The sequence below is a fragment of the Colias eurytheme genome, chromosome 19 (genome assembly GCF_061535395.1).
Source record: "Colias eurytheme isolate Ceu_HAF_F1 chromosome 19, ilColEury1 Martin Lab GWU primary, whole genome shotgun sequence".
NCBI lineage: Eukaryota > Metazoa > Arthropoda > Insecta > Lepidoptera > Pieridae > Colias > Colias eurytheme.
This window is the reverse complement of record NC_142998.1, coordinates 10746257-10771423: the sequence shown is the minus strand read 5'-3', so window position 1 is coordinate 10771423 and position 25167 is coordinate 10746257. Positions and strand designations below refer to the sequence as shown.

General features: G+C 35.3%; 1 protein-coding gene across 1 annotated transcript in view; it reads left to right on the top strand.

Moving 5' to 3' along the window:
- Window positions 1-2171: 2171 nt before the first annotated feature.
- Window positions 2172-25167, top strand: part of LOC149900382 (hemicentin-1-like) — a 165208-nt gene continuing 142212 nt past the window's right edge. The window contains exon 1 of the mRNA XM_090112835.1: window positions 2172-2363. The gene's annotated coding sequence lies outside the window, so the exon portion shown is untranslated. The remainder of the gene's footprint in view (window positions 2364-25167) is intronic.

The window sequence follows — 25167 nt, the reverse complement described above, 5'->3', positions numbered from 1 at the left end:
TAAAAAATAAATCGAACAATTTACTTTCAATCCGAGGCTGGATAATGCGATAAAATAGAATGGTCGGCACTAAACACGTATCACGTAGCGTGTAAACATACCACTTTTTATACGGGATTATGTGACGGTGCAGAATTCTCTAAATAGCTTAATTATAGCTTTAGGTGCTGCGTTCCCGTAAGAACTCCATTTGAGCGCAACCTCACGTTTGAGATATCGTGAAAGCGGTCAATGATTGTACCGAAATGGAAAAATTCGATATTAAGTCCAAAGGGCTAAGGTGAAACTATATTATTCATGACGCTTTTAATATTCATTGTATTTCTTAGTGTGTCTTAAAAATTGATGGACAGAAGTTATGCTGAACGCACTGCTGAATATTGGATGGAATAATAATATATTTCGTGCAAAAATAATGGCTTTAATCGTTTTGCTAATAGGTCCGAACAACTGAAATATAAAGCCTTGTCGTATATCTCATAAAATTGAGATTTTTATTCTTTACAGTTTTCTCTTTTTTGCATTTTTACATTTGAAATTAAATTGGCCAATCACCGCTCTTTAGCCGAAATCGAATGTTCACAATAGTCGTGACCCTCAATAAAAGCTATAAAATTTATATCTACTCTCAGTAGAGAGAATACGTAATGAGCATTAGGAACAAAAGCGTGAGGAAACGCCGATAACCGGTATAGGTGTGAATTGGGTCCGATATCACACTCAAAATTTAACTCTAAGAACATTACATAACGCTCAAACTCGAGAAAACTAATGTATTTCAAATGATGCAACTGTAGAGACAAGGAGAATTAAACTTAATTAGGACAAAATAAGGTCAAATTTGCCCTGAAGGCAAGTTGAAGTATCGAAGATAAGCTGCAAGCTGAGATATTAGTGTTGTGATGGTTTTCTTTGGACTGCAGTGGACCTTTTGTCGCTCCGATAGCTACGACGTAGCGCTACGCTGCTACGAGTTACGGCGTAGATAGCTTGAACAATTGTAGCTCTGATCCAGTTTTGTTTTGCCATTTGCTACTTTAGCATTCTTTTTCATACTGTTTTATATTCTCGATGCAATAAAGGTTTTACGTTATTTATTTAGTCTAAAATGATAATGAAATATTTTCGATTGCGTTAACCGCATTCGTATTTAACACGTGGATGTCGAAAAGTTTAATGGAAAGCTTTCAGAATTTGGTTTCGAATTTATAATATATTATTTGTATAAAACAAATTGAATTCCTGAACTGACATATTCATATTTCTATATTTCATATTATTATAATAATATAGTTCCGTAAAGGTTACTACGATTTATAATGTACTTTAGAACTGTTTAGTTGAAGAAAGGCTTAATGTCTCTTAGTTACAACATAACAATGGAGGATGCTGAGTTCGATTTCCACTTGAGATGAACAACAAAACGACTCAGTCAGGAAAGCCACAGGAGACTTATCATTTACTTATTATTATTATTGCACAAAATTACTAGTAGAACAGGTATAAAATACATTTTACTTTTTTTAAGATGAAAACTAGGTGATAGTGATAACAATATGTTTTGTGGTATATAAAAATCCTGATAAGTAAATGTAATGAAAAAGTCATTTCCACTTCACATAATCTGTTATATTGGCGATAATATAAAAATGGGCCTAGAGCCTTTCAAGTGCAAGTAAATACAGACGCGTTCTAATGATCGAAACTTGCGAAGTAAATAAAAAAGTTACGCGGAGCGGGCCCGGAATAATATGTGAAAATAAGAAAAAAATCTCTTTGAACTCCACCGTTTGATGTTCAAGTGTGTTGAGATGAGAAAAAATTCCTTCGATCTACCTCCGAACGAATTTACATAAGCATTCGATTCAAAACGTTATAAATTAGCTGGCGACGCTAACCGCTCCACGATCCGCGCATAACTCAGACTAACTACGTCGTTTGGTGCCGCACTGGCGTTAACTAACAACTGACACTTAGGACTTAAGGTGATCATTGGAGCTCACTGACAGGAAGAGGTTTCTGATTTGATTTTTTTTCGTGTGCCGAATCGCAGGAGAGGTGGGGGCCGGCCGGGTCCAGGCGTGCGCAGGCAGCAGTAGCTGGCCGACCGCCGCGCCGGACGGACGCGTTTACCCCGCAAGCCCGCCGCACAGCGCCATCCTTATCACCGCGACGAACGTATTATCAGTGATCTGTGAAACTAAAGTGATGTGATTCGTACAACTGTATTGTACTCGAGTAACTTGTGATAAAATTAAGTGCGGTTTAATCCGATAACTGAGTGTTGTGTCACGTGACGTCCTCGGGGACTCGGGAACGAGTAGTTTTTCTTGTTTGCAACTTGCCGATAGTTCATAGACTTAGTAAGTATACTTGACTTCAACTTACGAGAGCTCTCATTAAGAACATGTAAGAAGTTCTCGGCAATATCGACATCTGTCGAAGAGCCGATTTATAATAGTATAATTGTGTTTTTTTGTAATTTTTATTAACCCTTATATTGTAATGAACTCTACATAATTTTAATTGTACCATTTAAGGGTGCTGCATTATGAAATTTCGTAAGGAGTTCACGCTGTCACAGTGAATGTACGAATTAAATTACTGGAGGAAGTGGGCGAAACGATTTCAAGGGTCTATTTTATTAAGTTTCCTGTACTCACGACCAACTTTATTCTCTGGGACAGTTAATTATGGATATTATTATACAATAGAATGGCATTTATGTACAAATATACTTGTTTTGTATTTACAGAATAAAAATGAGTTGTAGGTAAATAAAAGTGATTTTATGCTTTGATGTTGATTCAGAGAAATAATAATCAATTAATGTTTTAATTGGTTCATTAACAAAGAATATCGCCGGCCAATTATCTCTTGAACCTGATTAACTCTTTCAACAATAATTTATATAAATCGTTAATATAATGGAATTTATATTTATAAAGTACTCTACTTATCTGTTTTATAACTGTATCATACATAAAGAAATCAAGGAAATAATAATATGTGCTCTATACAACGTAATATACAATATAGAGAAAACTCTACATTCCGTATGTTTTCTTATAAATTCACGTATCTGTATTATCTGATTAATTTATTAGATATCGATAATCTATAGGCATAATAGTAAGTATACAAGTCCTATTCAGACGATAATCAACATTTAACGTAACCAGAATAAATACATACTATATGCAGCGGTACCTACGACAATTCTTAGTCAATAGACCCTACGCTACCTAACCTATAAATGCTACGACATCTCCCAAACCTTACACACAGAATTATTAAAGTGGGCAGCCGATACATCGTTATATATAGTTGTTTAGTATATAGCGTATAAGTCAATAAGCCGAAAGAAAGCCAACAAGCGGTTTTGAGGCGAGATCTATCACGAGATTAATACTAAGAGCTTTTTGCTCCAGCCTCCGGACAGAGAGAGGATCGAAAGCTCTTTGCATGTGCGTGTGCTATTGATTACATTGTGTGTGTGTGTGTATGAACCACGTATGTACAAGGGAAGAGTTATTGAGACGAAATACTTTTAATGATATTTGATAGCTATTTGTTATCTTATTTCATCAGAAATGCTACATTTGTGTAGCTTTCTCGCTACACAATAATTAATGTACATGTATACTGTATAACAAAGGATACTGCGAATGTGATGAAACTTAATTATATTTGAACGCTTATAATCGTTAAAGAAATTTGAAATTTAGTCGAGCATTAATGTGAGATTTTTCATAACATAATACGGTAACTGTGATTCTATATACTTTTTATACATGCGTTATATAACCGTTGATATAAAGGATAAGTATCATTATTGAATGAAAATAATAATGAAAATAATAATGAAAATAATTGATTGCAGTAATAATCTTTTATTTTTAGTCTTAACCCAGCCTCATACGTGGAAAATGATAATTTTTGATTCCGCACCGAACTCCGGGTTTCACACACCCCTTGGGAACGGAACAAGATAAAATATAGCCTTGGTTTCAGGCGAGCTTACAACTTACACATTGAAATGCTTTTATCAATACAGCCATATAACAAGTGTGTTTGTGCGTGTTGGACAGCGTCTATGGCATGAGATGTCTTTGTATGAAATTCTTTTCTTCGTACCTTCATTTTTCAGTTAAGGAATTATTAAATGCATCTTTTTTTTCAGTAATAAAGGTTACCTTTTTTCAGTATCATTCGAAGCTATTATATTTTTAAGCGATTTTAAACGTTACGACATGAAAAGCAAGTTTCTATCTACGAGTATATGAAGGGACTCTACATGGACTCTACACAATATATATGTATAGAGCCTCGTTTATCTATGTGATTTACTAAGGCGCAATATATCTCAAAGCCTTAAGATTCACATAGTCATTGTATCTATATATATTGACCTTTTTACTTGTGTGTATTTGCTTTAATAACATACGTTTTGAAATTATATAAGTAAGAGAATTATTTGTAGCATTGACGTGTAATACGGAATACAAATCTACTTTAACCTTAATTATTCTGTACATGTTCTCAAGCAATAAAAGAAAGCAAATAAAACAAGTGATATTTAGACCGTTTAGGCAGTACCTCTAACAAAGACAGAAAACTTATTTGAAATTTTCATATAAATTTAATTTCCTCCATGTTCATTAAACAACTAAACTTTTCACTCCAGCCTCATTGCATCACGTAATTAAATCATCACATTAACTCACGTCTTGTGATGTCGGAACTCAAACTAAAACTCCGAAGATAGGCTTAAACGTATTCAGTTAAATTACTCGTATAATGTAGAACGAAGACGGTCTGTTTCTGGCCCACTGAGCTGATAATGTTGCGCGATGGAACACTTGCCTGTATTGGAACTTAAGTGATTACCCCGCCATGTGTAAAATGCCGAATTAGAGGGAATAATTAAAGGTAGATGTGGACGCTTTAAAGTCGCCGCGTTGTGAATTAACACATTGAAGTTATTGCTATTGTATTCCGTTCCATTGAGTGCGAATCGTTTGTTGGGTTTTGGTAAAGGTAACGTTTATGTGAACATACTTGCGTTATATAAGGTAAATTGTATACACAAATATGAAAAAGATAGGAAAATGTTTTCACAAATACTATATTATAGCATTCTTTCCTCTGCAATAATCTCAAGACTTAGATGGACATAATTATTGTTGAGATTTAACGCCTAAAAAAGGTTCTTTAAAAATAATTTTAAATGTGTAGTATATTTTTACAACTCTGTGCCATGTCGGCTGTTTTAATAAACTGTATTTTGATTTGGTTCAATTTTTTTTCCTCGCTCGGATTTTTGTAAATAACAAACATTTTTATTTTCATGTTATGGAATATCTTTGAAATAATTGAATCATCTTATTTATTAAAAGTATGAAGTATTTATATAATATGTTTTTATTAAAATGAATGTTTATTATTTGTACGATCATACGTACGATGTATTTTCGTATTGAAATAAAAATTTGAAAACATATTTTGGAATCGATTCAAATCCATCTGAATATACAATGAATGCGCAACTACCGAGTGAATGTGGTAGCCATTTTTATTTTCAAAGTAAAACTAAAAATAGTACTAAAAGACCCTGTACAACGGTATTTTACCTTTTCACCTTTTTACGGACTATTTTCCGATCACGGCTGCCGCAGTAAAGCAATATTGAGGGGAAGTATTCAAATGATACGGACGGTATATAAATGTGAGCGAAAATAACTATTTTTGGATAATTAAATACTTTTAGAGTACTAAATTAATGAATAAAAGGAATGAATACACAATCAAAAATAAATAAACAGTGGTTGTCTTCTATTGAAACGAAAACGAATGTATAAAAATTCCAAAGCTCTCTACCTCCTTTTAAGACGAAAGAATAATATATATAGGATAAGCCATTGAAAATATTTAGTAATTTTATCAATTCCAACTTAACTAGGTAACAGCCTGAAGTTTAGTTACCGTCCAGTTAGTTCATAATATTATCTTCGTTAACAATTAGGAAATTAGATATCAGCAGATAACTCCAATAAAATAGTAGTTCAGAATATTCAAGAGATACTGAGGTGTAAGACCGTTAAATTGGGATTTTACCCTGAAATTTAATATTTGTAGCAAAATGTAGTGTAATATTGTGCAAATTCATTTGATAAACCTAATTTTAAGTAATATTGTATTATTTTAAAATTGAAGTTATAAAACTGTAAGTGTAATATACGCAAATGACTTCACAGCGCGGATAATGATTACACTTTTATATTAATTTTCAATTAGAGGCACCGAGATTTTAATTAATTTATTTACCTTTTTGATTTTTATCCGTGTGAAATATTTTCACCGTTAAGGATAGATTTATCTATTTAAATATTTATTTTATTAACCTTTATGTTTTGCTTATTAGCATTACAGTAAATTGAAACTGTGTGTGTGTACCAAATATCAAATAAGAATTTAAATATAAACAATGTGAATTAAAAATATTAACTGTACAAATGAAAATGTAAATAACATTTTTAATTTAAAATTGAAAGCGATTTAAGGATTATCAACAGCACATCCTCGTAGCTTGATTTAAACCGTCAAAAAATGCATAATTTTTAAAATAGAAGTTCAATATTTATGTCAATTTAATCCATATCGTTTTATATTAATTGGACGTGAGCTTTTCAATATTTGCGATGCAGTAAAATTACTAGTGTTTTATTTCTTAGTATTTGAAACTTAATAAAAGTGTGTTAGTAAGTAAATAATACTTACGATCAATTAAACAGTAGCATTTAACAGTTTTAATGTATTTTAGTTCCAAGTGAATAATATAAATATGTATGTTGAGTTGTTTCTGCGCACTGTAATAGATATTTTATAAATAAAAATAGATTCATGTAAATGAAAAAAAAAATGCTTCATAATAATCTACTTAAAAAGAATGTTCGATCTATCACACTCGTACTGAAAAAGCTAAAAACGGGAAAATAGTAGATTTGACCCTCGACGTCCAGCGCACTCCATAAAGCACATTTGATCTTGAGCACGAATTGATAGAGTTGTATCGAATGATATTCGATCGCAATCCTTGCGAGTCGATGGCCACTCCATTCGGCTATGAAATATGGACGCTTGTCCTGATTTACAACCGTTCTGCTTGAAAAATGACGCCTCCATTGTACGAATACCGACCTAGGCCTTGCTTCAAAAGAATCCGTTTTTATTCAAATCGAATTGTAATGGATCGTTTCTTTTTATTACGATGTGTTTTGTACAATATAGTTTATGGATGGTTCTGGAGCTTCCATATTGTATGGAGTGCATTTCGCAGGAACTTTTTAGTTGTATGCGGAAGTTGTTTGAATTTTATTACCTGGTTAAATCGTTTTCGTGCGCGTAAAGAACATTGTTTCGCTAATCAGTTTTATTGTTCTGTAGATAATTGGTTAATGGTAGTTGTAGCATTGTACTGTTGGCGTTTTTTCTTTATTACAGGGTTATTGCAGCCAATACATGACCTGAACTATTTTGATGTAACATTATATTGTAGTTTTTGAGTTAACCCTTATGCTTATAAATCACTTCATAGCATAAGCAGGCCCTTTATCAAATTAATTAATTTTATTCAACTATACGTCTGCACACCATCAAAATTGATTGATCCCATCCCTACCTGATTAATTTCATATCTTTCCCATCTATTACACTAACAAAATATATTCTGTAGAAGAATACAGGCAAGCTTGTATTAATATGGATAACAATATACGAAACTTGTATAATCCGAAACTCAGAGTGGGGGCAAAATTTTTACTTTGTAAACATAGTGGTCTATCTGTCCCAGTCATAATTCATAACGGCACGCCTCTCGGTCTCCATAAATTACTAGGAGGGTTACTTCGATAGAATATCGACGGGGCACGTGACCACAATACGAATGAGCCTGATAGAAGTTGATCAAATTGTTACGTGGATACGCGTATGTCACGTTATTGTGTTGGGTATTATAATTGTTGTGCTTTTTGATTCCTCTTTCTGCTGTGTTAATGAGATTTGTTACTTTATTTTTGTTTCATGAAAATGACCTTAAAGCGTGAGATATGTTGACACGGGTGCTGTTTATCATCGCATGATACAACATGATTTTAATTAATTCATTTTTCTGTTATAGAATTGTTTAAATATTGGATGTCAATGCGTGCGCAGGTCCAAAAATTTTACCTTGTTACGGTGCTAAATGCACGAACACAAATGATCAACATACAAATGATCATACAAATGATCAAACGAACATAGAGCTAGAGCTAGAGCAAGAGCATTCTTGATCTTCTAATGTAAACGAAAACTAGGGTATTCAGTGTTGTTCAGTATTAGAAAGTTGCATATTATAATCTTTTCGAACGCACTATGAACAACGAAAGCATCGCGCCTGTTTACATTAAAATAATTTGATATAGAGCTAGAACACCCAGCACATTTGCCCGTTTGATCTAAATGCACCCTTACAGCATTATTTAAAGAAGGTTCTCGTTCATTTTCTGTGGAATGATTCTATACAAAAACATAATTCCAAATAGATTTCACATATATTTTTGTAAATCTGATGGCGAGTGCAGTTAAATATAAATTACGATCAATATCAAACGCATTCGCTACCCGTGACCACACCAGGGTTTAATAATCAGAGTTAACGAGTGGCACGGTCTAGCTTACGTCCAATTAAGGGTCTGTGCTGATCTGCGGCGAGGCAATGACTCCCGCGTACCTGTAGTGATAATCGAGCTATTGCATTGTACAACACTACTAGAGCGCGATTATAATTGTGCGTGGTTCTTGTATCAGATTCTTTTTTTTATATTGCGTGTGAAAGGCGGTTTGATTTGACATACTTATTGAAACATACTTCATACTTCTTTTTATAAAATTTTATTGAAAACAAAAGGTTTTTAGGTCACGTTTTATTACACGTTTTGCCGAGAAAGGTTAAGTTTTTCCCTTTAAATAACTCAGTATACATTTTCCAAGAGAATGCACAATTATAAGAGTAGGGACTTATTTTATGATAGTATTTTATTGAAAACGTAAAATATTTTATATTCAATTTACTGGAATTGTTACTTATAAGCTGTTACTTATAAGCTGAAGACGAGTCGCCAAGCGTCCGTGTTCCGACTCGATGAAGCTGATGTAGCCTTAGTGAAGACGGGTCGAGTCAGTTGCGCTTTGACAATCGGGACGATCTGACACACACTGATGTTGCTGCATCTGGTGCCTAGTCATGGAGGTTAGCGGGATCCGAGGCACGGTGCACCGCTGGCCGACCGCTGGTCAGTAGGGGGCCCAAGTAGCGTGCTAGCCACACGCGAAAGGCTGCCCCGCCAACCAGCGAAAAATCCCAAGTTGCGTCATAGTGCCGGTTGGCGACCGGATGAGAGGGCCCTATGGACAACTTGGGGGGGCTCGGGCGTCCCCGCAGTCTCCAGACTAGTCCCCAATAATGCGGCTACTAAGTGTGTGTCCCGGTCCTGATGTTAAGCGCCTCGACTCACTGCCGTCTTCATACCTACTTCACTCTCTTATCAATCGATCATGAAAAAGGCAAGATACAAGTATAAGGTTGCACAGCGGCAGCACTCCCTCTCGCTAAAAGTGGACCTAACCAACATCAGAGGTCTCCACTCTAATCTCGCTGCAGTCCACTTCCACCTTGAGACTAGCAAACCGTGTATCTTGTTCCTCACGGAGACGCAGATTAGATGTCCGTCTGACTTGGCGTACCTATCCTATCCCGGCTACACCCTGGAGCATAACTTTAAGGCTCGGTCAGGTGTGTGCGCGTACGTCCGAGATGACATCTGTTGTCGGCGTCTCCGACATCTTGAAGACCCCCATTTTTCCGTGCTATGGATGCTGGTGGACACAGGCCCAGAGAAACTTCTCTATGCCTGTGTCTACCGGGCGCACAGCGGAGACCAGGAGACGATCAGGCTCACAGAGTACCTTAGTGAGGTGGCGGATGCTGCTCAACACAAATACCCTTCCGCTCAGCTTGTGTTACTGGGGGATTTTAATGCCCACCACCAGGAGTGGCTATACCCATACCAGTGCACTGACCTGGCTGGGAGAGAGATGCGTAAACTCTCCATAGCATTAAATCTCACCCAGCTGGTTCAAGGAGCGACGCGGGTTCCTGATGTTGAGAGCCATACAGCCAATTGCTTGGACCTTCTGCTGACAACAGATCCAGACCGTTACTCGGTGGCGATTTCTTCGCCGCTTGGCAGCTCCGATCACTGTCTGGTGAAATCTGTATCTGTCTACTCGCCGCCCGATCCCAGTCCTAGGGGCTCTCGGCGCGTGTGGCGATACAAGTCAGCAGATTGGGATGAGATGCGCTCCTTCTTTGCGTCTTATCCCTGGCGACCGGTCTGCTTTTCTTCTGATGATCCTTCGACCTGCGCGGATGCTGTGACAGATGTGCTGCGACAGGGAATGGAGTATTTCATCCCATTCTCAGACGTAGCTATGTCCGGCAAAGCTCAACCCTGGTTCAGAGCCGACTGCAGACGCGCAGAAGCGCTAAAGCATGAAGCATACCTGGCTTGGGTTGATGCTCGACACCGCAAGGCCAAGGACGTGTCGGAAAAGAAGAAAGCCTTCAACCGAGCCGCCAAGTCCTGCAAAAAGGCTCTACGGAAAGCTCGATTTGACCATGTCAGCCGAATAGGGAACAAACTGGCTTCTTACCCCTCTGGTAGCAAAGCGTTTTGGTCCCTGGCTAAGACGGTTGAATCGAATTTCTGCCGCCCCTCACTTCCTCCACTGCTGAAACCGGATGGATCGCTGGCTCACACCGCCGTAGAGAAAGCGAACCTCTTTGCTTCTCTTTTCGCGGAAAATTCTCGTCTTGATCCTGCAAATGCGAAACCTCCCAGTCTACCTGGATGCGAGGTGAACATGCCCGAAATTCGCATCCGTCAGACTGAGGTTCTTAAAACGCTGCGGAATCTTGACGTGAATAAAGCCAGCGGCCCTGATGGAATTCCAGCCATAGTACTTAAAACCTGTGCGCCTGAACTTGCTCCTGTTCTGACACGCCTCTTTCGTCTCTCGATGACGACTGGAATAGTACCGAAATCTTGGAAACTTGCCAACGTGCAGCCCGTGCCCAAAAAAGGCAGTCGTGCCGACCCCTCCAACTATAGGCCAATTTCAGTCACGTCCATACTCTGTAAGACTATGGAACGTGTACTGAACAGCCGGCTCCTGGCACACCTAGAAGCGAATGACCTCCTCAGTGACCGTCAGTACGGGTTCCGCCGAAACCGGTCCACTGGGGATCTTCTAGCGTACGCCACCTACATCTGGAGCGAGGCCATCGAGAATCATGGTGAAGCACTTGCTGTCTCCCTTGATATCTCGAAGGCCTTTGATAGGGTCTGGCATGATAGTCTTATTGGCAAGCTTCCATCCTACGGTCTGCCTGCTGGTCTCTGCGCCTGGATCTCAGATTTTCTGAGAGACCGGTCGCTTCGGGTAGTCGTCGACGGCTGCTCGTCCGACCAAATGGCTATTAATGCCGGGGTCCCTCAGGGATCAGTTCTCTCCGCAACACTCTTCTTGCTACACATCAACGATCTGCTGAAACCCGGTATCTATGGGTACGCAGACGATAGCACTGTTGTGGAGAGATATGTATCCAGCGCGCGAACCAGTACGGCACAAATCCAGTCTCTACGAGAGTCGATGGTCGATCGCATGAACTTGTCCTTACAGGCGGTCTCCGATTGGGGCGATGCCAATCTGGTCAAGTTCAATGCGACTAAGACCCAGGCGTGTCTATTCTCCGCTAAACGGAGTCCATTCCACCTGACTCCGACTTTCCAGGGTGTATCCGTGCCGATAACCAACCACCTCGAGCTTCTTGGCATTACCCTGACGCCTACTCTGAACTTTGGTTCGTATATAGAATCCAAAGCCCAAGTAGCCTCAAAAAAGCTTGGAATTCTGGCGAAGGTGAGACAGTATTTCAGCCCGGGACAGCTGCTCAACCTTTATCAAGCACAAGTCCGATCGTGCATGGAGTACTGCTCTCACCTCTGGGACGGTTCCGCCAAGTACCAGCTGGAGGCGCTTGAGGCGATAGAGAGGCGTGCCAAGAGGCTAATAAACGACGATGAGCTAGTAGGCAAAAAACTCCAGAGCCTCGCCCACCGTCGCAGAGTGGCAAGTTTATCGGTATTTTATCGGATACACTTTGGTGAGTGCGCTGCGGAATTGCACGATTTAATTCCGCCATCCCCGTTTTTCCTTCGATCGTCGAGGCGCACAGACTCTAGGCATCGCCATATGGTGGATGTTCCATGTACCCGGACAAAGCGGTTCGGATCGACATTCTTCATCCGAACCGCGAGGGACTGGAACATGCTTCCTGAGTATGTGTTCCCCGACGAGTACAATATGGGGGTCTTCAAGCGAAGAGTGAACGGGTACCTTCTAGGGAAGCGCGCTCCATCATAGGCCACATCTCAGCTTACCATCAGGCGAGATCGTGGTCAAGCGCTTCCCTATCACACAATAAAAAAAAAAAAAAAAAAACTTATAATACAAACCTACATGCAAAATTTATAACATCCCATATAGAATCGGTTACAGCTTTTTATGCAGTATTGATTGAATCAACCTTTGTATATACGAGCGAAAAAAACGACTCAATTCATGGAAAGTGATGAACTATAAAACTTTAATCAAAAGATAGGTGTTACCGGCGTTTAAGGAAAGTATATTATATTTTCTTGTAACCATAATATCATATGTTCAGAAACATCTCACGAGGAAGCTCATACGTCAATCTCCAAAATGTTATTACGTCGAAATTTTGAAATAAAACACAAGCGAATATTGTATGAGTTGATATCCAGCGAGATGAGATCTCGGAAACTAAATTTCCTGTGCTCTGGATGCAATTTTATTGTTCCTTTGATTTTGTTATTTCTCGTTTCGTATTTCGATGTCTTTGAGTTTTCGAGCCTTTTGAAGACGTTCGCGATTTAAGCCTATTTCAAAATTTTTATAGCCTAGATCTCATTTGTTTGGTAAGGAAACGAAGAAATTGCTTCGATTGGAAACCTTTTAAAGTAACGTAATTGTGAAAGCAATTTTGAATATCTTTGAATTTTGAAGTCTTGTACAGTCTTTTCTCAATGTTCATCACTTGTATAGAAGTATGATCTATTGCGATTCGATTGGAATGATAACAGCAGATATTTTTAGAATAATATTTATATTGGCTGTTTTTATAGCTTTATTAAGTAATATCTGTATAGTTTTGCTATAAATATAACCTCGGCTATTTCTACTTAGTTTAAGAATACTTAAACTCAGTAGAAATAGCCGAGGTTATCGAAACATGTAACATTTAAAAATAACCCTTTTTTACAATTGTCGCCTAGCTGATTTTGAGTTGGTTACATTAATGTATCTTAGAATTATTAACAAACAGATAATAATTTTCTATCTACAAAAAGGATTCCTTATGTTAATATATTATCTACTTAATCCAATTTTGTACCTATTGATCTACAAACTTCTACCAATTACAATATGAAGGAACGTCCAGGTCGAACCCAGAAATGTTTTTTCAATACAGAACTCACATAAATACATTAGAAAGGTTTTTATAAAGAAAATATATGGAGTAATTGAGTTGGGCGTGTTTCAATGGACACAGCTGTGCGTCCAACGTTTATATTATGTTCTCGAAAGTTCTGCTCTCTTGGAAACTTTTCGTCACAATAGTATGATGTATATTATGTTCAAGGGACTTTATGTCATATAATAATTATAATATAGAGTCGATTTTCATACGATAGTCTTTTTGAATGATATTCTGGGAAAATGTGCGCAAAATGTTATTTTAAATAGCGCTCTACCATTACTCTACCTATTTTCGTTCTTGCTGATTAATTAAGGCACTAACTAACCAAATAAAAAAAAACTATAAAAGGAGTGTAATTAAAAAAGCATATTGCCATAATATGTCAAATATTAGATAGCAATACTGATGTATTGCTATCTAATATTTTTTTAACTAAAAGTAAATAATATCATCGCAACAAAACAACACAAAATCAAAAACATTCAACTTTAACATCACATTGGAAATCCCGTTACCCACAACAAACAACAGCTTACACAGAATTTATTGTGTTTTATTCAAATTTGCATACAGATGCGAAATCAATAGGAATCCAAACAATGACGCATAATCATATTTCTAGGTACACTTAGTAAATCACACACAGCATTTGTCCCGCGGGTTTGTCTGTTGCAATGGTTTGATCGATAGCAGTTGCGATCGTTGTTTAGGCACGAACGGATTTACTGGTTTGTATTTTATCGTGGAATTAATTTAATGTTGTGATGACTGTGATTCATGATTGTATGATTCTTTTTAATTTTCTTCGTATTGTATGTAGTGAAGTGATCAAGGAATATGGGAATTGACGTATATTATTATACTTATAGGTTTTTTTACTTGCTATTATTACAATTTGATCTGCGATGTGAAGAGGTAAAAAGTCCTACAATGTGGACCAAATAAAGAATAATATTATAATGGTAAGTTTGAAACAATAGCGTTTGCATAATAAATATACCCACATGTACAAATATACAGAGTGATGCAAAGATAAAAATCTAAAACTTGTACATTTTATAGAGCCACGCAAATTATTGATTTAAAAATGGCTAAAGGATAAAGGAAAATGCCAAATACAACTAACGAATACTTTTTATTAGTAAGTCGAAATAAAACTAGGCAATATTTAAAAAATATATATGAATAATGCTTTGAAAGCACACGGTTGACCTGTTTTGTATTCAAGTTACTAAAGGTAGTACTAATACGCCTCTTTGATAAAAAAATCGTTCAAATAGTAGGTAAAATTGGAATATTTCAATGGAAAGGCCTTACATTTTTTTTATATTCTTAAACACGCTTTTACGAATGCCACAGATTAATACACGTGCTACGTGGTATGAAAATTAAATTAAATAAAAAAAAATTGGTTGTCTGTAAAGTCGGTTTACTGACGATGGTTGAACGTGACAACGTCCGATTGTGCTTCTTTGTCGCTCGTTCCGCGCTCTCGCTTACACTTCAAGCCTATGGAACGCCTCAGAGCGAGGTAACGCCGCATGAGTCATGTTTTTTCGTGCGTGCAGCCGGCGCTATCGAATTATAAGACGTTGTCACGTCAAAAAACGATTTCAATCTGATGATAAATTTAAAGTAAGTATTTTTTTTTCATAAATTCATCAATTAAATAACTATTGGAACAAGAGAAGTGACTGCGTTTTATTTATGTAAATTAATCGTCAAAAATGCAGTTCCATTAATATGCAACAATACAAAATATAACATACTAGCGGTCCTCCCCGGCTTCGCCCGTGGTACATATTTCGCAATAAAAGCCTATGTTCTTTCTCAGGGTCTAAAGATTATCTGTGCCAAATTTCATCAAAATCGGTCCAGTAGTTTATGAGCCTATTCATTACAATCAAACAAATAAACAAAGTTTTCCTCTTTATAATATTAGTGTAGATTATAATGTTCATTAAACCTACAGCGCATATCGAAATGTATATGATTGAAGCTCAAAAAGCTTCAATTCCATAAAAACGCACAAAAATGTCACTACAATATATGATTAATAGTTAAATCCACGTCGAGTATCGTAAACCGTTATTCCATAATCTTTATGGTGATGACAGCAGTCAGGTATACCGGCAGTGAGCAGCGTAACGAGGGCTTGTCTTGCCAAACGACTTTTGGTTGGATTCCAGTACGGTTGCTAGATTTCCTCTGTTAAAAGATAACTGGATTCTGAATATGCTAGCTTTTTAGTATTTTAAATTCTTGTGTTATTAGAACTTTTGGCGTTGGATTTAGGATTTAGAAAGCTTCATTTTATTTGACTGTTCGAGTGAAAGTGTGCGTAGTTACGGATATTTCATATTACGTTAATTTTTATACATTTTTTTTATAGTTTAAGAGCCTAATCTTATATTAGTGTACCTTAAAATATATACTTTCTTATAAAATATTAAAGTAATGGAAAATCAATATTCAGAACGTGATTACGCAAATATAACGAAGTAGGTACACATAATATTCGAAGGTCAGAATACTTAAAGTTATTTACTTATTTCATGAAAAAGTCTACAAGAGCTTTTTATTATATTTTGCATACAATAAACGTTATGATATCCGTTATTATAGTGACAATGTTAAAATATCCAAAATTATTTTTGGTTTTCATCATTATATGCTTGTTTGATAACTACTATGCACCTTTAAATTTCGAAAATAAAAGCATTATCTTTATTTCTTACTGCTTAAAGTAGATTATGGTAATAATAAGTTTTTATTAAGTTTTTTTTTAATGTTTAATTATTAATTTATTAATTAATGTTGTACTAGAACTACAAGTACCATAGTGATAATAGTTATAGTAAGTACAAAAGGTCCGATATAAAAATAAGTTTAGTGTTTACCCAATCAGACATAAGTTTCCGAAATTGCAACGTGGATGACCAAAACCGCAACTAGACTGCGAACACAGCTCACTTGAAGCCTGTAGTCCGAACTAGTCAAAGGATAACTTCTAGGATTGTGCGGTTAACAGTATAGTTGTTAACTTTGACCAGTTAATCACGAATATTTATTTATTTATTTATTTATTTATTTCTGATTACTTGCAGCTATTCTTACAATAATTACATAATAATTGAACAATACGCCAATGAAAAGGAATTCCAATAATATATAATAATAATATTAATATGTATATTAATATTTTACATTTAAATTAAATATTTGATCAGCAGAATTATTTACATCGTACCTGTATGAAAAATACAACATCTCATAGTTTTCTTTAAGGAAAGAATGATGATAATAATTGATGATAACGACGAACGATTAGAAGTTGATAATATGAAGGTGACACGTAATATTGATTAAGAAACATTTTTTGAGTACCTAGTGCGTAATACATTCAATATGCATTAATAGAAAATAACCACCTCTCTCTACTGTTTAAATCTCCAGGATCCAAGTTTGTATCGATCGTCCCTATTATTATCAAACTCAACAACATACCATACATATTATAGTAGTTACACAAAGCTACAAACAAACGACAAACAAGACACCCAACACTAATCATCAATGCATATGATCTCAGCATTGACCCACAAACAAAAGGCAATTACGCCGGTATAATAATAAAGGAAATATCAACCCGTCAGTTTGTTCGCTAATCTCTGTCTGCGAAATGATGGATGGTGCGAACGACTGTTAAATAACCATTTTAGCTTCATGTAAATAAGTGTCGCCAACAGATGGCGCTGATTACGAATTCGTTTCTATTAGTATTATTCTGAATGCATAGTTATTCGGATTGACTCGTAGGTAATAAAATGTGAGTTATACTATCCTTAATCATATTATCATAAAGAGATTCTAACGTTCACTGTTCGAAGGGTTATCTTCGGAAGTACCTATCGACTGATCATGACAATTCTTTCACTTACAGACCGTTCACAGTTATTTTACCTCTGACAGATGACGTTTTATCATTTCTATGTTGGTTCATATGTTGGTTTTTTTATATATTAACTAGTAATATACTTCTTCCACTACTCTGAATCCTTTTCGGCATGATTGCAGAGGAGATAATCACGCACAATATAAAAAAAACCAACAGAGAAATGATAAAACGACATCTGTCAGAGGTAAAATAACTGTGAACGGTCTGTACAGAAAGCTACACTATTCAGATATGACTATTTTGCCAGTGTCAACCCGAGAGAATCTGAGACTAATATATTATTACAAAATTATGATATTGTTCTGTTTTCATTAATATGCAATTTTGTCGATTTCGTTTATTTGATTGTATCTCAAATATGCCATGTTAGTGAACTTAGCAGATCATTTTTAGCAGATCAAAAAAAAATGTGAGTTCTTATCGCGTGCAGTTGAGTTCTACAGTTCCTGATACTTTTTAGAAATAGTTCTGGCGTTTTTACCTTAAAAAACGACATTTGAAAAAATGATCTGCCAACTTCCCGTAGCAGATCATTTTTAGCAGATCAAAAAAAAATGTGAGTTCTTATCGCGTGCAGTTGAGTTCTACAGTTCCTGATACTTTTTAGAAATACTCGCGTAAAATGAAACACTAGAAAATTTATTTATGTCATATTTCATCACGCCGTAGAACCATGCCGTAGCATCATGCCGTAGCTTCATGCCGTAGCATCATGCCGTAGCATCATGCCGTAGCATCGCGCCGTAGCATTACGCCGTAGCATCACGCCGTAGCATCACGCCGTAGCATCACGCCGTAGCATCATGCCGTAGCATCATGCCGTAGCATCACGCCGTAGCGTCATACCGAATCATCATGCCGTAGCATCACGCCGTAGCATCATGCCGTAGCATCATGCCGTAGCATCACGCCGTAGCATCATACCGAATCATCATGCCGTAGCATCACACCGTAGCATCATGCCGTAGCATCACGCCGTAACACATGCCGTAGCATTACGCCGTAGCATCACGCCGTAGCATCACAGCGTAGCATCACGCCGTAGCATCACGTCGTAGCATCACGTCGTAGCATCACGTCGTAGCATCACGTCGTAGCATCACGTCTTAGCATTACGTCTTAGCATCACGTTAAGCCGGGTCCAGGTCGGGTTTTTTCAAATGTCGTTTGTTAAGGTAAAAACGCCAGAACTATTTCTAAAAAGTATCAGGAACTGTAGAACTCAACTGCACGCGATAGGAACTCACATTTTTTTTTTTGATCTGCTAAAAATGATCTGCAAAGTTCACTAACATAAATATGCCTTCCTATTTCTATGTTTTTAAAATACCTTTAATTGGCATACACTAGTCCACATATTCGATTTCACCAATACGCTCCTCAATCAAAATATTGTTTTATACGTATAATATAAATGCATCCAGCTTTCCGTGCAATTTATTCTTCGTGTTCTGCATCCTTTTTTAAAAATACATTTCATACGACTGGCCGTATCAACAATTTATTCCATAAATTCTTCTATACGTGAATCCCGGACAATCAATATGGTGAAGCGGCCTGTCAAAACACACCCGAATGTTGTTCAAAACAAACAAGGATTTCCATTATATTCCTTGCGAATTTTAATTGCCGTTGCCATGGAAACCAACCCATATTTGCGCCACATGGGTGTTGAATTTCTCTTTCTTGGAAAGAAATGAAAATTACGTGAAATGAATTCGGTAATTAATTTTCTGGAAAGTTTTTCATAAGCTTTTCATAAATAATGAAGTATAGTTCGTATGGTTGGGTATGGAATAAATGATATTGATTTTAAAGGTATAAAAGAAAGTCGTGTTATTTTAATTATTATTCCTCGTCATGAAATTTTTGAATTGAGAAAACGGCATATTACAATCTTAATACATTTTAACGATTAGTTGAATGTGTCCGCTTGCATTGAGATATTAATAACTACTTAAATATATTTTAAAACGTTCTTTGACCCGAGCGGCGCCCGGTCAAGTTGCTAGTTAATAATATTAATGGTAATCTGTTATTCACAGATAAAGAAGTAAAATTGGTCCAGACTTGGGTCTGCGCAAAGATAAGAGTTTCTTCGCTCAGATAAACCTCAAATTATTACGTAAATCTTACATTTAATATATTTTGTGTTTCAACATAAATGATGTTACGAATAGATATTAAGGGTTAATTAAACGGAGGCTAAATTATCATATTTTAATTTGCACATGCTTAATATAATATTTTTTGATTTAAAAATGTCCTGTGTATTTTATACAAGCCAGTTAACACATAATTTACACTTGTTTTAACCTTTATATTTACCTAGTAGCTATTCATTGGTTTGACCTGAGACAGCCTCTGCTAATACAGTTTAGTTTTCACAATCCTTTCTTCTATAATATTACCATCTTTCTTAATAAATTCATAAGATGTAAAACTTAACATAGTTTATAAGCCAACTGAACACCCCACAGTCTGTAAACTATTGAAGAGAGAAACTACCACATACTGCTATAGTAACCTTGAATTAATTGCTCATCTATTTTTCGAAATAAGAGCGGGTAATTTTTGAGTCTTCTTTATAATACCTGGAAGAGATGGCTCTGTAGCCATAAGGTCGCACATTTTGCAATTTATATGTATTCTATTTTATGTAATGTCTGTAATTTGGTGTGCACAATAAAGTTCTCATTCATTCATTCATTCATAATATCCGACTCTATTATTTTGCTCATTGTTTTAGTATTTTCATTTTAACCAATCATCAAAACACGTGGTTCGTTCAAAATTTTATTTTATTAATTTTACGTTCAAACATTCGTAATAATTTATGTCCAAAGTTATAAACATTTTTAGGACTTTAGTTAACGAATAAGGAAGTCCGTACGGAAGAAACTATAAAAACTTCAATCTACGTCCGCAATTGAACTAGTTATTGTTCTTTATTGGTTTAATTAAATACATGATCCAATTTTCCTCGTAATAAATAAACATGATTACTGTTTTACTCGTGACTTTCTTCGTTCCTGTTTAATTTTATTTTTTGCCATCCTGATTTGCACCCTCTATGTAAGCGTTTAATGCATTGGTTTACACAAAAAAGTAATTTTAATAGAAATTGTACTCGATTGAATTTATTATAAAATATTTGACTATTTAGGCTTGATACATAATATCAAAATCATCATAACTCATAACATAAAAATGCTTTTAAAAGCTGTAACGCTTTTCTCTCTAACTCTTAAATAACTCCATGTAGTTATATTATTACTAACTAAAAACGCACCAAGGCCACAGATCGTTGAAATTAAACTGGCCAACAAATAGAATATTAAATATTCAGTAGCATCGACACTAGGACAATAAACAAAAGAGCAATAACAATGTGACCTTATTTATGGCTGACGGCTCCTCGCATCCTTCCGCGAGTTTTGTCTATCCCTCTGAATTATGTAAACAAGGATACTTGCTAAGTTAAATAGGTTTTGTTAACGTCTATGTGACCTTTGCGTGTTGTTGTCACGGCGACGCCTATGGTGGTATGTCTCGCTATTTAATGACGTAAGAAACTTTTGAAAGTTTCCTAATATTGAATTAATTGCAGTGTAATAAATGACGATTTCTAGAAACAATTTTTTTGTTACTATAATACATACACGAGTAATATTGTAATCGTGTATGATTGCACTCTATCATACATAATATTCTTGTACAAACAATATCCTTTCAAATATTTCAAAGCTCTCCTTTAAGCGTTCAAAACCACAACTAAAACAAATGTGAAACTTAGGCACCCATGGTATGGTAAATATTAACATAATTATGTATACAAGCAAATATTATTGATAGTTTTGCTGGTATGTTGGAAAATCTATGAGGTAATTTGTTATTGACGAGAATCTGGAACACCTAATAATACGTCTTTCATCTATAGGCTCTAATCCTTAGCTATGGTTGATTAGCAACGTTCCGATAACACAATACATTTCTATAAATAGGCCACAACGATACGGTAATGGTACGTTAATAATTAAATTAATAATTATGAACACGTGTTTGACTGTGGAAATAACCGCTTTCTTGGTTCTGCGCTTGAGGAATACGTGTGTACAAGAGCTGAGAATTATGCTCTAAACTAAGTGAAACCGATTTTAAGCGCATATTATTATCCACAAAAAGATACAGGCTTCTTCTAGTTAGACGTGCACCTACATAGATGGCACACAAAAAAGAAACCGTTATGAAAACCAACAATTGAATTAAATCATTCAATTTTACACGCCTATATCGGACCTATAATATTATCAACAACAAGACCCGTATGAATTCAAAGCATACAGCGGTTGACAATCCCATTTAAAATTGATGCTAAACCATTGTAGATTTACTCTAAAACTATGTAACTATGTGGCTTTCAGAAGCCACAAGGAGTTGAAAATTAACCCTTGACTTCATTAGCGTCTTCCTTTTGTTAAGTTCTCGAAATTTCCGAAGCATTGCGAAGTCCCCGATTGTTTAGCGATAAATCAACTTGATAGAAGCATTCCGAATTTTCCGTAACTTAATTTGCAATTTATAATTGCCATTTTGCTTCTGTTATGTGGCTACGGCAATAAATTGGACTTTTAAGTGTTAATTATTGTGAAGCGAAATTTAATTTGTATTATTTTTATTTTACAGATTGAATGATAATTTTATGGTATTATGAAAATTAATGATGTAGTAAATAAAATTATATTTTTATTTATTTCATTGTAACATGGTCATCACATATACACCGAAAATGAATATATTATGTTTAAAAATGCATGGCAATTTTATATGAAGTAAAAGAAATATAAACTTTTCACACAATTATAAAGACTCAAATCTAGTAAATTTACAACCAAAATCAATTAAATAATGTGTAACAAATACACGTATGCATTTAAATCAAACCATTAAAACATCCATAAATCTAGAAGCATCACAATAACATAACAGAATACGAGCATCAACATAAGCAGAGCGTTCGGCTCTACAAAGGCGAACTATAAAAGTAAGTCCCACTAAGCGAACTTCATATGGAAAAAGTTGGGGACACTTTAGTAAATGTGCCGATTTCAACACCACTGGAGGGAATAACAAAAAAGTTTTGACTTATTACCCGCGTCGAGTTTGTAAACATGTTAGCGATGTTTTTACCGGTTTTTTGGGGCATCTAATTTGGAACCATTCAACCTAGTTTCTGTAACTGTTCCTGGTACAGTTTCCTAAGTAAATAGCCAAATTATTCCGCGATTGTCTTCCTAATGATATTATAACGGTGGGTTCGAGTTGCGTGGACGTGCAAGTTCTAATGTTTACTTCCAAATATGAGGAAATACAATTTACAATTTCAATTGAGGTTCTTAAATAATAGATGCGTTTTATGAAATTTACGTTAGAATATGAATGTAGGATATATTTATTAGTCATAAGATTGATTAAAAGCCAAAAATTTTTTTTTTAATCTGACATAGCTTAAAGTACCAATAACTAAGTGTGAATTACGACTAGCTAGTTTACAATCATAATAAATCTGACTCTAACCTAAAATCGTATTCCATCTATCCACAATTCCAGCATTATGTAAATTCAGAAATAACGAAGTCTCATAAAATGAAGATGATTATAAAAGCTAAGTAAAAATTGAACGAAAACGTAATCAATTTATCTGAAAATTAAAATCAAGGTTTTACAGCTCAGCCTTAATAGCTTAAATCTTAAAAAGGCAGTGTCCCCGCGAAGGGAGCGTTAAAAATGTTTTCATTTGTTCACGAAAGGTTCCCCTGCTAACTTCCGATGACGTCATTTATATTGTGCTAATCGACGCTAAGATTTCCAAGTCAGTATAAAGCTGCAAAGATAGACGCCTTCTGAATGTTCAGCCATGAATCTTTATGCCCTAGAGAGGTGTATTTGGGTGTACGATGTTAAAAATTGTTTGCTGTAATCATTTTGGAGTCTTACGTATTGTATGATTTGGGATGAGGTATTTGACACAACGATGTAATTTATTAGATTTGTATGGGTCTCGATAACTATAAAATTACATCTATCAATCTAATTTTATAGTTAGCGTATCGTCCATTGTTATGAAATATTTTTGTTCTTATCAAAAGAGCTTCCTTCGATAAAATGGTAATAATGACAAGTATTACTGTGCTAAACAGTTCTTAAAATATAGTCTTGATTAAAGTAAAATATTAAGTACTAGATTTCCGCCCGCGGCTTCGCCCGCGTTTTCAAAGGAAAACCCGCATAGTTCCCGTTCCCGTGGGATTTCCGGGATAAAACCTATCCTATGTGTTAATCCAAGTTACCCTCTATATGTGTGTAATCGGTTCAGTAGTTTTTACGTGAAAGAGTAACTAACATCCATACATCCATACATCCATATATCCAAACAAACTTTCGCCTTTATAATAGTATTAAGATATTAAGATAGTAATATTACAAAATTTACCGTGTAAATTTTCCGTAAAATAATAACAAACATCCATCATAATATCTTTACAAACTTTTATGCTTATAATAGTAATTTTAAGAAGAGGCAAAGTTTATTACTTTTTATACTGAATTTTATTTGTGAGAAAGCTGATGTAGTCTTCGTAAATACTAATTTGGTTTTAGGTCTGTTTATTGAAAACGTGATTATAATTTATATTACATTATAGAGGCTGAATATTTAGCAAAAAATATCACAACGTAGCAAATTCGGATATAGTCCTAAAATAACATTATCAATAAGAAAATCTTTATGTTCAGATGTATTTACTACTACTACGCAATATCGGTTCTTGTATGGCTAAAACTTTGTACACACAAATCAAGCTTAATAAAGAAAAAATATTGTAAGTTTCGTTTTGACGTAAAGATGTTCATTAATATTTGAAAATATAAATACATCGATAATGAGGCGGAATTTGCAAAGAAGCATTTTTTATTCCTGCTATTGTCCGATCCAGATAAAGCGATCATAAAATAAGGGGAAGTAATGCGAAGGTATCAAAATAATTTGTTTATATCTAAATATCGAAGACATTTGTCTCTCCGTCGTAGCCGTGTAGCGAATTTAGGTCAAATAATTAATGTAGGCATTCTGTGAAGCCGTGCTACAAATTACGTTGTCTACAAACTGCGTATTTTGGCTTTATTTACATGATCATGAATAATTTGTGCGCGCACGAAAGATTCCCTAATGGTTTGTTAGCTTTATTTTATAATTACTTAATAAAACATGCTAAAATATCATATTTATTCATTAGTGCTGAGGGCTTTCTGTTTTGAGGTTTAAATCAAACTTAAAGTTTTCGATTTTACATTTTGAAACATAGTCTAGACTTTAGATGTTCGTCACGTGCGTGAAAAATATAAAATTTATGAGTTAAAATTATGATTATGTAAATAAATATGGATTTTATAAATAACATGATGTTACTAAAGTATGGTAGCCTTATGTATAATATGTAATATAAGTGTTGATCATTAATAACATCTAAATACGTAAAAGAGC